Genomic DNA, 14,583 nt, shown 5'->3' with positions numbered 1-14,583 from the left:
GAGGGGAGCTAGGGACTTAATATCACTTTCTGATTCGAATTAGCTATGTCCGTCGGTCTGTCTTTCTGTCAGTCCGTCCCTTCATGTTGAATTGTGTACAAACTACAGGTCGCAATTTACTTCCTATCGTCTTCAAATTTATAATTCAAATTTATTTTTGGCGTAGAGGCAAAGTCTTTTGAAATTGGAAAAAAATCGGTTCAGATTTGGATATATTCCAATAGTTTCCATATATATGCTCGATTTGGACTAATATTACAATAATGTGGTCATTTGTTAACGGATACCATTGAAATTTGAGAGGAAAAAGTCGTTATGGCAGAGGGAAGTTCCGTAGACAGCTGGCTCCTAATGTTGATATCAGATACGTGGTCTACTCCCAAAAACCTTTAATTTGAGCCCCATATTTCCATAGTCGGCTAATCTGACTGGCTTGGGGGGTGTTTCGAAGGATGGGCGGCCACTCAGTCAGTTGGCCTTGAAAATATATATGGCATTCGTTTTCTACTCTAAAAACCCTCTTATTTGAGACTCGTATTGCAATAGTCAGCAAATACTTCCAATTTGGGTGGTGTTGTAGGGGTGGGGTGGCACCATAGACAATTTCCCCGAATATTGATACCAGATTCATGCTTTACTCCCAAAGAACTTTCATTTGAGCCCCATATGGCAATGGTCGTAAATTTGTCCCCTTGGGAGATGTTTTTGGGGAGAGGCGGCCCCCCAAACATTTGGTCTCATATTTGGATATCAGATTCGAATTCTATATTTAAATACCTTTTATTTAAGCCCCATATTCCTATGGTCAGTAAATAAGTCCAGTTTGGGGAGTGTTTTGGGGAAGGAGAAAACCTTTCATTTGAGTCGCATATTGCCATGGTCGGTAAATATGTCCGATTTGGGGGTGTTTTGGGAGTTGAGGTGGTCCCCCAAACACTTGGTCCGACATTTGGATATCAGATACGTTTTCTTATCCTAAGTACCTTTCATTTGAGTCCCATATTGTCCTGATTTATCGTAATATATGTTTGGTAGGTTTTAGGATGGGGCGGCCCCCCTAGGTACCCCATCCAAAATTTGGATACGAAATTTTTATTTTTAGAGTACTATATGAGAGCACACAAAATTTCGCTTAAATCGCACCACGCATCTCCGAGAACTGGCGTTTCTGAAAAATAGGGTAAGGGGGAGGGTCCGCCCCCCCCCCCCCCTTCAGATATCAGAAAAGGTAGTACCCTATTTTCACCAAGGGGTCATTATGCACCATCTGTGAAAATTTCAAGAAAATCGGTTCAGCCGTTTCTGAGTCTATAAGGAACACACAAACAAACAAACAACAAAATCGTTGTAGTAAATGTTGGCGAGAAAAGCGTTGTAGTAAATGTTGGTTGCAGTGGCTCTAGAAGTGGAAATCGGGCGTTATATATATCCGATTTCCACTTCTAGAGCCACTGCAACCAACATTTACAACAACTATTTTCTCGCCAACATTTACTACAACTTGCCAACATTTACTACAACGATTTTCTCGACGACTACCACAATATCGAAGAAGTTTGTTCGAAATTGGTTTAAATTTAAATATAGCTCCCATATATATGTTCGTCAGATTCAGGCCATAATTGCCACAGTTGTTGGAAGTCTTAACAGAACAGTACATGCAAAATTTCAGTCAAAAATTGCGGCTTCCAGGGGCTCAAGAAGTCATATCAAGTGGTCGGTATATATGGGAGCTATATCAGGTTATAGACAGATTTCAACCGTACTTGGCACAGAATACTACATACAAAATTTCATCCAAGTTGGACAAAAATTGCGGCCTCCAGGGGCTCAAGAAGTTAAATTGAGAGATCGGTTTATATGGGAGCTATATCTAAATTTGAACCGATATGGGGCATTTGCAATCCCTCAACGACCTACATCAATATTAAGTATCTGGGCAAAATTTTAAAGCGGGTAGCTTTACGTGCTTGACCGCTATCGTAATTTTGACAGACGGACGGAACGACGCTAGATCGACTCAGAACGTAGAGACGATCAAGAATATATATTCTGTAAGAGGTCTTAGACGAAAATGTCGAGGTGTTACAAACTGAATGACTATATTAGTATACCCCCATTCTATGGTGGTGAGTATAAAAAGTCACAGTTTGGTGTGGTTTATGGAATGGTGGCATCATTGGACCATACTTCTTCAAAGACGATGTGAATCGTAATGTAACAGTGAATGTTGGGTGCTTTCGTGCTACAATATCCAACTTTTTTTGCTTAAAATATAACAGCTTGTATATCATGACATGTGGTTTGTACAAAACGGTTCCACATGTCACACAGAATGCGTAACAATGGACTTATTGAGAGGCGAGTTCGGTGAACATTTTATTTCACGTTCGGAAACAGTCAATTGGCCGCCTAGATCGTGAGATTTAACGCCATTAGAATATTTTTTTTTGGGGCTATGTTAAAGCTCATGTCTATACAAACAAGCCCGCTTCAACTGACGTATTGGAAGACAACATTGAAGCATTTAATCATGAGATACCGGCCAAAATGTTGGAAGGGGTATTCCATAATTGGACTAAGCCTTAAATGGTCCGTGTGAGGAGCAGTCACGGTCAACATTTGCATGAAATAAGATTTAATTATATGGACCGTACTATCGATTAAAATAAAGATTTCATGCATTTTCCTGAATTTCATGTTTTTTTTTAAACTTTGCTATAGTTCCTAAAAAATCACTCTTTACACAAGGGTTTGTTTGCCCAAACCCCGCATTGTTCAATGTTCAAATGCTTATGGGAATTGTTCTTTAGGAAAGAGCCTTTGTAAATTAAAAATGTGTTATCGTTTCTAATTCCCATAAATACTTTACACAGATCTGTTTTTCTATGACTATATTCTATGGGGAAATAAACAGTAAATGTGAGAACAGCTTTTAATTTCGAAAACTAAAGTCGTAGTAAAGGAAGACAAAAACAAGTAAAAGCGTGCTAAGTTCGGCCGGGCCGAATCTTATATACCCTCCACCATGGATCGCATTTGTCGAGTTCTCTTCCCGGCATCTCTTCTTAGGCAAAACAGGATATAAGAAAAGATTTGCTCTGCTATTAGAGCGATTTCAAGATATGGTCCTGTTTGGACCACAATTAAATTATATGTTGGAGACCTGTGTAAAATGTCAGCCAATTCGAATAAGAATTGCGCTCTTTGTGAGCTCAAAAAGTAAAATAGAGAGATCAATTTATATGGGGGCTGTATCGGGCTTTGGTCCGATTCAGATCATAATAAACACGTATGTTGATGGTCATGAGAGAATCCGTCGTACAAAATTTCAGGCAAATCGGATAGGAATTGCGCCCTCTAGAAGCTCAAGAAGTCAAGTCCCCAGACCTGTTTATATGACAGCTATATCAGGTTATGAACCGATTTGAACCATATTTGGCACAGTTGTTGGATATCATAACAAAATACTACGTGCCAAAATTCATTCAAATCGGATAGGAATTGCGCCCTTTAGAGGCTCAAGAAGTCAAGACCCAAGATCGGTTTATATGACAGCTATATAAGGTTATGGACCGATTTGAACCATACTTGGCACAGTTGTTGGATATCGTAACAAAACACGTCGTGCAAAATTTCAGCCAAATCGGATAAGAATTGCGCACTCTAGAGGCTCAAGATGTCAAGACCCCAGATCGGTTTATATGGCAGCTATATCAGGTTATGGACCGATTTGAACCATACTTGGCACAGTTGTTGGATATAATAACAAAACACGTCGTGCAAAATTTCATCCCAATCGGATAAGAATTGCGCACGCTAGAGGCTCAAGAAGTCAAGACCCAAGATCGGTTTATATGGCAGCTATATCAGGTTATGAACCGATTTAAACTATACTTGGCAGAGTTGTTGGATATCATAGCAAAACACGTCGTGCAAAATTTCATTCCAATCGGATAAGAATTGCGCCCTCTAGAGGCTCAAGAAGTCAAGACCCAAGATCGGTTTATATGGCAGCTATATCAAAACATGGACCGATATGGCCCATTTACAATACCAACCGACCTACACTAATAAGAAGTATTTGTGCAAAATTTCAAGCGGCTAGCTTTACTCCTTCGGAAGTTAGCGTGCTTTCGACAGACAGACGGACGGATGGACGGACGGACATGGCTAGATCGACATAAAATGTCGCGACGATCAAGAATATATATACTTTATGGGGTCTCAGACGAATATTTCGAGTAGTTACAAACAGAATGACGAAATTAGTATACCCCCCATCTTATGGTGGAGGGTATAAAAAACCAATCAATAATTGAGACAGCTATCACAGGCCCCCATACAGAAAACAAAATTTCATAGTTCCCGCTATGTCTCCTTCTATGACGCACCAACTTGTTAACTCTACCCTTATATTGCTTTTGGAAATTAAACTCATTTTCAATATTAATGGCATATGCGAATATGACAAATCACAAAGGAATTGAAATGAAATGAAATGTAAAATACATATGAAGAAGAAGAAGAGCGCTGATTTTTCCTTATGTTCTTTGCAAGAGCACAAGCATTGGTTTGACAATTCACACTTGGTTGTAAGCGTACGGCCAGCCATCCGATTTTCGAGGCGAAAAGAGGGAACTAACTTAAACGGCTTCATGTGTTAACGTCAATTTTAATTTATAGTGGTTTGGGGAATGGAAATGGGTTGAAGAGTGACACAAAAGTTCCTTTAAGTGTAAATAACGCATGCTCGTATTTGTGTCACTCAAATGATAATTGCTGTTATATTGATGCCATTTGCTACAATCCGACTGACAGGGGGACATAGAGGTATTATAAATTATTAAGTAATGTCAAGAGGTATAAGAAAAAATTCGTTATGTGAAAAAAATTCATTAAATGTATAAGGGAGATTATTTTAAATATTTAAGCCTCTTGCAATGAAAATTTATTTGTAAACCAGCAAGGAAAAGCTAAGTCGGGTGGAGCCTACTATGTAATACCCTACACCACAAAATGTGCCTACAACTACTTTGAAATAAAATGTAGTTCTCAGTAAATGATAGAACATAAGCTATTCATTATACCTTATTTGATTTTGTTCAAATCGGGCGATACATATATATGGGAACTATATCGAAATATGAACCGATTTTGATGAAATATTGCATATATGTTTTGCAAATTTTGGCCATGAACATTCCACTAAGGAACAGGGGCAAACTTGTCAATGAGTGCAGTCCGATTCGAGTTTAAGCTCAATGATAAGGGGCCTCATTTTTATAGCTGAGTCCGAACGGCGTGCCGCAGTACGATACCTCTTTGGAGAGAAGGTTTACATGGCATAGTGCCTTACAAATGTTGCCAGTATTAGGAGGGGAAAACCACCGCCGAAAAAATTTTTGATGGTCTCGCCAGGATTCGAACCCAGGCTTTCAGCATCATAGGCGGACATGCCAACCTCTGGGCTACGTTGGCCTCAATCGCATATATGTTAAGATCAGTAAAAAACAATCAGTCCCAAATTTGGAGCAGATGGATTTGAAATCGTGGTTATTACGGTCTAATAAGTGTTAATCGAGCGATACATATATATGGGACCTATTTTCAAAACTGAGGCAATGTTGATGCAATTTTGCAGATATGTAAAGATAGATGGCAAAACAATGCATTCCAAATTTTGTGCAGATCCGTTGGAAATGTTGGCTAATACTGCCTTATGAGTGCAAATCGGACGGTACATATATAGGGAAGCTACATTCGAATCAGAACCGATTTTGATGTTGAACGCGTTCGATTCCTGGCGAGAACATCGGACAAAGCGGTGTTTATCCCCTCTTAATATTGGCGACATTTGCGAGGCACCATGACATGCCATGGTCATGAAAAAAATAATCCCCAAAGAGGTCACACACTGCGAGGCGCCGTTCGGACTCCGCTATAAAAAAAGGTTCCTTATTATAGAATTTAAACTGGAATCGGAAAGTTTGCCCCTTCTCGGTTCCAGGCAAATTATTACTCTACTCCCAAATGCCTTTCTTTTCACTTCAATATTATCGTATTGGTTCATATTTCTGGTTTAGGGGGTATTTCGGGGTTGGGGTGGCCACCCAGACACTTAGCCCTTAAAGTAAATAACAGCTTCGTGCTACAATACATTTTATATAAGCTCCATATCGCCATGATCGGTAAATAACATCTGTTTGAGGGTGGGGTGGACCCCAGGATCTTTGCCCCGAAAATGAGTATCAATTTCTCGAAAATCGTTTAGAGGGTGTTTTGGGGTTGGGGCGGCCACCGGCATTTTACCCTGAAAATAGATATCAAAATCGATCTTTACTTCAAAATACCGCTGATTTAAGCTCCATATTGCCATAGTTGGAAATGAAGTTCTGTTCAGTGGATGCTTTGTGGCGTACTCTCAAACACTTGGCTTCAAAATTGGATATCAAATTCGTTTTCTACTCTCAAATACCTTTAATTTGAGTCCTATATTGTCATAATGGATAAATTAACCTATTTGACGTATTTTTAGAAGGAAAAGCGCCACCTAGACTTGAACGGAAATTTTACTGTCATTTTCGTAATCTACTCCCAAATATCTTTCATTTGGGTGCCATGTAATTATTGTCGGCTAATATGCCAATTTTTTATGGCATATTTGTAGTCTACTGCTGAATACTTTTCATTTGAGTCCCATTTTCACATGAACGTCGAATAAATCTGTTCAGAGAAATTTTGCGATTGGGGCGGCACGCTGAGTTCTTGGACCCAAATTCTAATATTATATTCGTTTTCTAGTCTCCAATACCTTTCATTTGATACAAATAATGTGCCTATTGGTCCACTTTTGATTTTGGATGGCGCTTTTGGGATAAAGGGGAGGGTCCACCCCATCCGATATCAAACAAGTAAAAGCGTGCTAAGTTCGGCCGGGCCGAATCTTATATACCCTCCACCATGGATCGCATTTGTCGAGTTATTTTCCCGGCATCTCTTCTTAGGCAAAAAAGGATATAAGAAAAGAGTTGCTCTGCTATTAAAACGATATCAAGATATGGTCCGGTTCGGACCACAATTAAATTATATGTTGGAAACCTGTGTAAAATTTCAGCCAATTCGTATAAGAATTGCGCCCATTGGGGCTCACGAAGTAAAATAGAGAGAACGATTTATATGGGATCTGTATCGGGCTATAGACCGATTCAGATCATAACGTTTGTTGATAGTCATGAGAGGATCCATCGTACAAAATTTCAGGTATATCGGATAATAATTGCGACCTCTAGGGGTCAGGAAGTCAAGATCCCAGATCGGTTTATATCAGGTTATGAACCGATTTGAACCTTATTTGAAACAGTTATTGAAAGTAAAAAATAAAATACGTCATACAAAATTTCAGCCAAATCGGATAGGAATTGCGCCCTCTAGAAGCTCAAGAAGTCAAATCCCGAGATCTATTTATATGACAGCTATATCAGGTTATGAACCGATTCGAAATATACTTGGCACAGTTATTGGATATCATAACGAAATACTTCGTGCAAAAATTCATTTAAATCGGATAAGAATTGTGCCCTCTAGAGGCTCAAGAAGTCAAGACCCAAGATCGGTTTATATGGCAGCTATATCAGGTTATGAACCGATTCGAAATATACTTGGCACAGTTATTGGATATCATAACAAAACACGTCGTGCAAAATTTCATGCCAATCGGAAAAGAATTGCGCACTCTAGGGGCTCAAGAAGTCAAGACCCAAGATCGATTTATATGGCAGCTATATCAGATTATGGACCGATTTGAACCATACTCGGCACAATTGTTGAATATCATACCAAAACACGTCGCGCAAAATTTCATCCCAATCGGATAAGAATTGCGCACTCTAGAGGCTCAAGAAGTCAAGACCCAAGATCGGTTTATAGGGCAGCTATATCAGGCTATAAACCGATTTGAACCATACTTGTCACAGTTATTGGATATCATAACAAAACACGTCGTGCAAAATTTCATTCCAATCGGATAAGAATTGCGCACTCTAGAGGCTCAAAAAATCAAGACCCAAGATCGGTTTATATGGCAGCTATATCAAAACATGGACCGATATGGCCCATTTACAATACCAACCGACCTACACTAATAAGAAGTTTTTGTGCAAAATTTCAAGCGGCTAGCTTTACTCCTTCGGAAGTTAGCGTGCTTTCGACAGACAGACGGACGGACGGACGGACATGGCTAGATCGACATAAAATGTCACGACGATCAAGAATATATATACTTTATGTGGTCTCAGACGAATATTTCGAGAAGTTACAAACAGAATGACGAAATTAGTATACCCCCTATTCTATGGTGGGGGGTATAAAAATTATATAGCCTGTGTTTCCTTCGAGACAAAATTACACAATCTGAATATGTCTGTTTGGGGGTTGGGGCGTCACCCCAGTTACGTGGATCCAATTTTTAATACGAAATTCGTAGTCTATTCCTGAATACCTTTCATTTAACTCCCATATTGTCCCGATCGGTCCACTTTTATTTTTGGGTAGTACTTTTGGGGTAAAGGGGAGGGTCCTTCCCCTGCCGATATCAAAAAATTATACAGCCTATGTTTCCTTCCGGACCAACCTATACAATCTGTGAATGAATTTCAAGGTAAACGGTTCAAGGTAATCGGTTCAGACTGCATATGGTTCAGATCGGACTATATTTAGATATAGCTGCTATATAGACCGATCGGCGATTTTGGGTTCGAAACCCATAAAAGCTGCTTTTCATATCCGATTTCTCAGAAATTTGAAAAAGGGCGTTTTTTTAAGCCTCCCCACATCTGTCCCAAATATTGTTTAGACCGACATCCTACCCAAATATAATCCAGATCAGACTATATATATATAGCTGTTATATATAGACCGATCTTCCAATTTAGGGTCTTGCCTGATTTCGCTAAAACTGTTACTTGTATATGAGTTCTTGGGACCTGAATAAAATATGATCGAGACCAGCCACTATTTAGATATAACTATGGATATGGTAGTGGAGTTATTATAAAATAGGATGATTAGTATATCCATGGTGGTGGGTATCCAAAGTTCGGCACGGCCGAAGGTAGCACTTTTATATACTCTCCACTATAGGATGAGGGGGATACTAATTTTGTCATGCCGTTTGGAACATCTCGAAATATGGGTCTAAGATTCCATAAAGTATATAAATTCTTGATCATCATGACATTTTAAGTCGATCTAGCCATGTCCGTCCGTCCGTCTGTTTAAAGCAAGTAAACTTTCGAAGGAGTAAAGCTAGGTGCTTGAAATTTTGCACAAATACTTCTTATAAGAGTAGGTCGGTCAGGATTGTAAATGGGCCAAATCGGTCCATGTTTTGATATAGTTGTCATATAAACCGATCTTGGGTCTTGACTTCTTGAGCTTCTAGAGGGCATAATTCTTATCCGATTTGGATGAAATTGTGCATGAACTTTTTTGGTATGGCTCCATGTTTTGATACAGCTGTCATATAAACTGATCTTGGGTCTTGACTTCTTGAGCTTCTAGAGGGCACAATTCTTATCCGATTTTGTTGAAATTTTGCATGAAGTATTTTGGTATGATTTCCAACAAATGTAGCAAGTAAGGTCTAAATCGGTAGATAACCTGAGAGAGCTGCCATATGAACCGATCTTTGGTCTTGACTTCTTGAGCTTCTAAAGGGAGTACATCTTATCCGATTTGGCCAAAAATTTGCACCAAACGTTTCTGTTGGAGAGACATCTGGACCTCTGGTATCACTTCAAGTAGGCACGTCTACACCGACTTCAGCCATGACAGGATGACCCCAAGGGACTCTTGCAGCAGTGCCAGAGTGATTCTGAATTTAACGGCCGGACGGCCGCACCGCCCACGCTAACTTCTCCTTGTCAACGATATCACCAATAAGATCTTCCGTGTATTAAGATTTTGTGGGTTATTACAATGTTCTGATCGTGATCCTGTTCGTAGCTTCCTGGAATATGTGTCCCTATCAGTAGTTCCACCGGCTACTGCTTGTTTGCATTGTGAGTTCCGTTTTCACTCCTCAGAGAGCTTGGTGTGTTTTGTGCCTCGTCTCGTTCTAGAACCTGCCCAGGGCGTCACGATATTTGTTCCAGCCCGTATTCTCTCTCTCTCTCTCTTCGTCTACTTATAAAGCTTCCTGTTTTTAATTCGTGAGTACCATTACCTTGTTTTGAATTTTCTTTCAATAATTTCTTTACCTAATTGTTGGATTTTATATAAGCCCATTTAGTGAGCACCATGGCTCTATTACGATTTTCAATAAATGTTCGTTCCTTTTCTACCATTTTATGTAAGTAATCAAAATACTACCCCAAAATTTTCACCAATTACCCAAAAAGTTATTCAGCCAAAAAAAAAACAAACAAAGAGCCTTCCAAACGATGCTCTACAAAAATCATTGAAGGAAATGGGAACAAAAAAGATCTTACTCAAAATACGTGAATGTAATTAAAATCCTTTTGTAAATTTATGGTTATGAATAATCGTTGTCGTTCTGCGAGTCTGATTGCACCAAGAATCCACGAGGAAATCAAGAAAGGGGAAAAAAGTAAAGTCCTTATGTAAAATATTTTTCCACAAGTTAAGGCACTCTTTGCAGAAAAAGAAGAAATAAAAGCGTTAATTTTTATCCACTATTTTGGCCAAGAGAAAAACGTACACCATAATTTCGTGGGAAAACCTTAAAGCCCTCCAAAAACTATGGAATCTTGGCAGCAAGAGCCCATGTACACCATGTTCACGTGCATGTGCACCGACACACATGTGCCTAGGTTTAATGCGACCCTGCCAGCCGATGCCTTGCCTTTGTGAATGGTGGGATTGAGTTTTGGGGTATTTTGTTGCTTGATCTCCTTGTTTAAACGTTTAATGAAAACGTACAAAGTGGTGTTTGCAATTAAGCATATAAAAATCCAACACTTACCACATCCATACAATCCCCCTTTAAAACGAAGGAGAAACAAGTAAAAAGGCATTAAGTTCCGCCGGACCGAACTTTAGATACCCACCACCTCGGATATATATATCAACCACCTATCGTCATAGAACGGTGAAAAATTAATAAGGCTATGTAAGGGTCTAACGCAAATTATTGTATCAAATTCCTCGGTTATGGTTATATAGTTCAAATCCATATTGAACACGAATATCGAAGAATCTTACGCAGCCCACTGTGTCAAGTTTCAGAGAAATCGTGTTATAAACTTGATTTTATTATCACAAGAAATTAAATCAGGAAATCGATATAAATGGCAGCTATATCCAAATAAAGACCGCTCTTGACCATACTCGGTGCAAATGCCGAAAGGTCTAACAGAACTTATTGTGCTAAATTTCAGTAGAATTGGTGAATAAATTCGTCTTTTATGGGCCTAAAACACTAAATTGGTAGGTCGCTATAGAAGCCAGGTATATCCAAATCTGGACCGATCTGGGCCGTATTGAACAGGGATATTAAGGAGCCTAACACACGCTTTAAAAAATTTCAGCGAAATCGGAGAGTAAATACGTCTGCTATGGGCCCAACAGCTTAAAGTGAAAGAACCATCCATGTGGCAGTTATATCGAAATAAATACCGATCTTAACCATAGTAAGGACGATTGTCGAGGGGCCTAAACCAACTCCATGTGCCTAATTTCAGTAGATTCGATTAAAAAAATTCACCTTTTATGGCCTAAAACTTTTAATCGGGAGATCGGTATATATGGCACCTACATCCAAATCTGGACCGATCTGGGCCGTATTGAATAGGGAAGTCGAGGAGCCTAACACAACACGCTATGCCAAAGTTCTGTAAAATCGGGCAATAAATACGCCTGTTATTGGTTCTTTCATTTTTGCCAACGTTGGATATCATCTCACTGCGGAGCTCAATATTCACAGTTACTTAACGATTCGCATCATCTTTGAAGAAGTACGTCCCAATGATGCCACCAGCCCATAAACCGCACCAAACTTTGACTTTTTCTGCATGCGTTGGTAGCTCTTGCAATGCTTCTGGCTGATCTTGAATCCAAAATCGACAATTCTGCTTATTTACGTGCCCATTAAGCCAAAAATGAGCTTCGTCGCTGATCACAATGACCACGCAATGAACTTTGTTAACAGAGCACGCATTTTGATAATAAAATTCAATCATTTGCCAGGGTTGTTCGTTGTTCATGGTCAAATTATAGAAAATGTTTGACAGTGAAACAAAACACGAAACGTGCGTGTGCTGTTTAAACCAGTGTTGCCAAAAAGATAATAGCTAAAAAATCACCCTTTATATAGTAATATGAAAGCAATTCCAGCGAATTCGGATAATGAATGTGGCTTCAATGTGTCCACGACCTTAAATCGAGAGATCGGTCTATATAGCAACTATATCCAAATCTGGACCGATCTGGTCAACTCACTGTAACAATCTTCAACGAAATCGTATAATAAGTGTGGCTTCAATGGGCCAAAGATCAAGAATCAGCAGATTGGTCTATATGGGGTCTATACCGAGATATAATCCGATATAGCCAATCTTCGAACTTAACCTGCCTATGGACAAAAAAAGAATCTGTGCAAGGTTTCGTCTCAATATCTCTATTTGTTAAGACCGTTTTGTGATTTCAACAGACAAACGGGCGGACATTGTTACTACGGCCATTTAAGTGCAAATCAGGCGATACATATATATTGGAGCTATATTCAAATCTGAACCGATTTTGATGAAATCTTGCAGATATATTGATATCAGTAACAAAACAGTCCGTGCCAAATTTTGTGAAGATTGGTTGAAAATTGTATCTACTACAGCCATTTAAGAGCAAATCAGACGATACATATATACAGGAGCTGTATCTAAATCTGAACCGGTTTTGATTAAATCTTGCAGATATATTGATATCAGTAACAAACCAGTCTGTGCCAAATTTTGTGAAGATTGGTTGAAAATTGTATCTACTATAGCTGCCATATAAACCGATATAGGATCTTGACTTCTTGAGCCTCTAAAGGGCGCAAGTATTATCCGATTTGGCTGAAATTTTGTACAACGGCTGCTCTCATGACCTTTTACATACGTGTCGTATATGGCATGAATCGGGTTAGAGCCTAATACAGCTCCCCTATAAACAGATCTCTTTATTTTACCTCTTCAGCCTGCAATTTTACACAATGACTTCTACTATGGCCTCCAATATTCAGTTCAATTATGCTCCGAAATGAACCATAACTTGATATTGTTCCAATAACATAGCTATTCTTTTCTTTTATCCTTTGTTTGCCTAAGAAGAGATACCGCGCAAAGAACTCGACAAATGCAGGGTATGGAGGGTATGTAAGATTCGGGCCGGCCAAACTTAGCACGCTTTTACTTGTTTATTTTTATACCCTCCACCATAAGATGGGGGGTATACTAATTTCGTCATTCTGATTGTAACTACTCGAAATATTCGTCTGAGACCCCATAAAGTATATATATTCTTGATCGTCGTGAAATTTTATGTCGATCTAGCAATGTCCGTCCGTCTGGCCGTCCGTCCGTCCGTCCGTCCGTCTGTCTGTCGAAAGCACGCTAACTTCCGAAGGAGTAAAGCTAGCCGCTTGAAATTTTGCACAAATACTTCTTATTAGTGTAGGTCGGTTGGTATTGTAAATGGGTCATATCGGTCCATGTTTTGATATAGCTGCCATATAAACCGATCTTGGGTCTTGACTTCTTGAGCCTCTAGAGTACGCATTTCTTATCCTATTGGGATGAAAATTTGCACAACGTGTTTTGTTATGATATCCAACAACTGTGCCAAGTATGGTTCAGATCGGTTTATAACCAGATAAAGCTGCCATATAAACCGATCTTGGGTCTTGACTTCTTGAGCCTCTAGAAGGCGCAATTCTTATCCGATTGGAATGAAATTTTGCACGATGTGTTTTGTTATAATATCCAACAACTGTGCTAAGTATGGTTTAAATCGGTTCATAACCTGATATAGCTGCCATATAAACCGATCTTGGGTCTTGACTTCTAGAGCCTCTAGAGTGCGCAATTCTTATCCGATTAGAATGAAATTTCGCACGACGTGTTTTGTCATGATATCCAACAACTATGCCAAGTATGGTTCAAGTCGGTCTATAACCTGATATAGCTGTCATATAAACCGATCTTGGGTCTTGACTTCTTGAGCCTCTAGAGGGCGCAATTCTTATCCGATTTGAATGAATTTTGGCACGACGTGTTTTGTTATGATATCCAACAACTGTGCCAAGTATGGTTCAAATCGGTTCATAACCTGATATAGCTGTCATATAAACGGATCTGGGATCTTGACTTCTTGAGCCTCTAGAGGTCGCAATTATTATCCGATTTGCCTGAAAATTTGTACGACGGATTCTCTCATGACCATCAACATACGTGTTTATTATGGTCTGAATCGGTCTATAGCCCGATGCAGCTTCCATATAAATCGATCTCTCTATTTTAATTCTTGAGCCCCCAAAGGGCGCAATTCTTATTCGAATTGGCTGACATTTTACACAGGCCTCCAACG

The sequence above is a fragment of the Stomoxys calcitrans genome, chromosome 1 (genome assembly GCF_963082655.1).
Source record: "Stomoxys calcitrans chromosome 1, idStoCalc2.1, whole genome shotgun sequence".
Taxonomy (NCBI): domain Eukaryota; kingdom Metazoa; phylum Arthropoda; class Insecta; order Diptera; family Muscidae; genus Stomoxys; species Stomoxys calcitrans.
Note: the sequence above shows the minus strand (reverse complement) of the source record.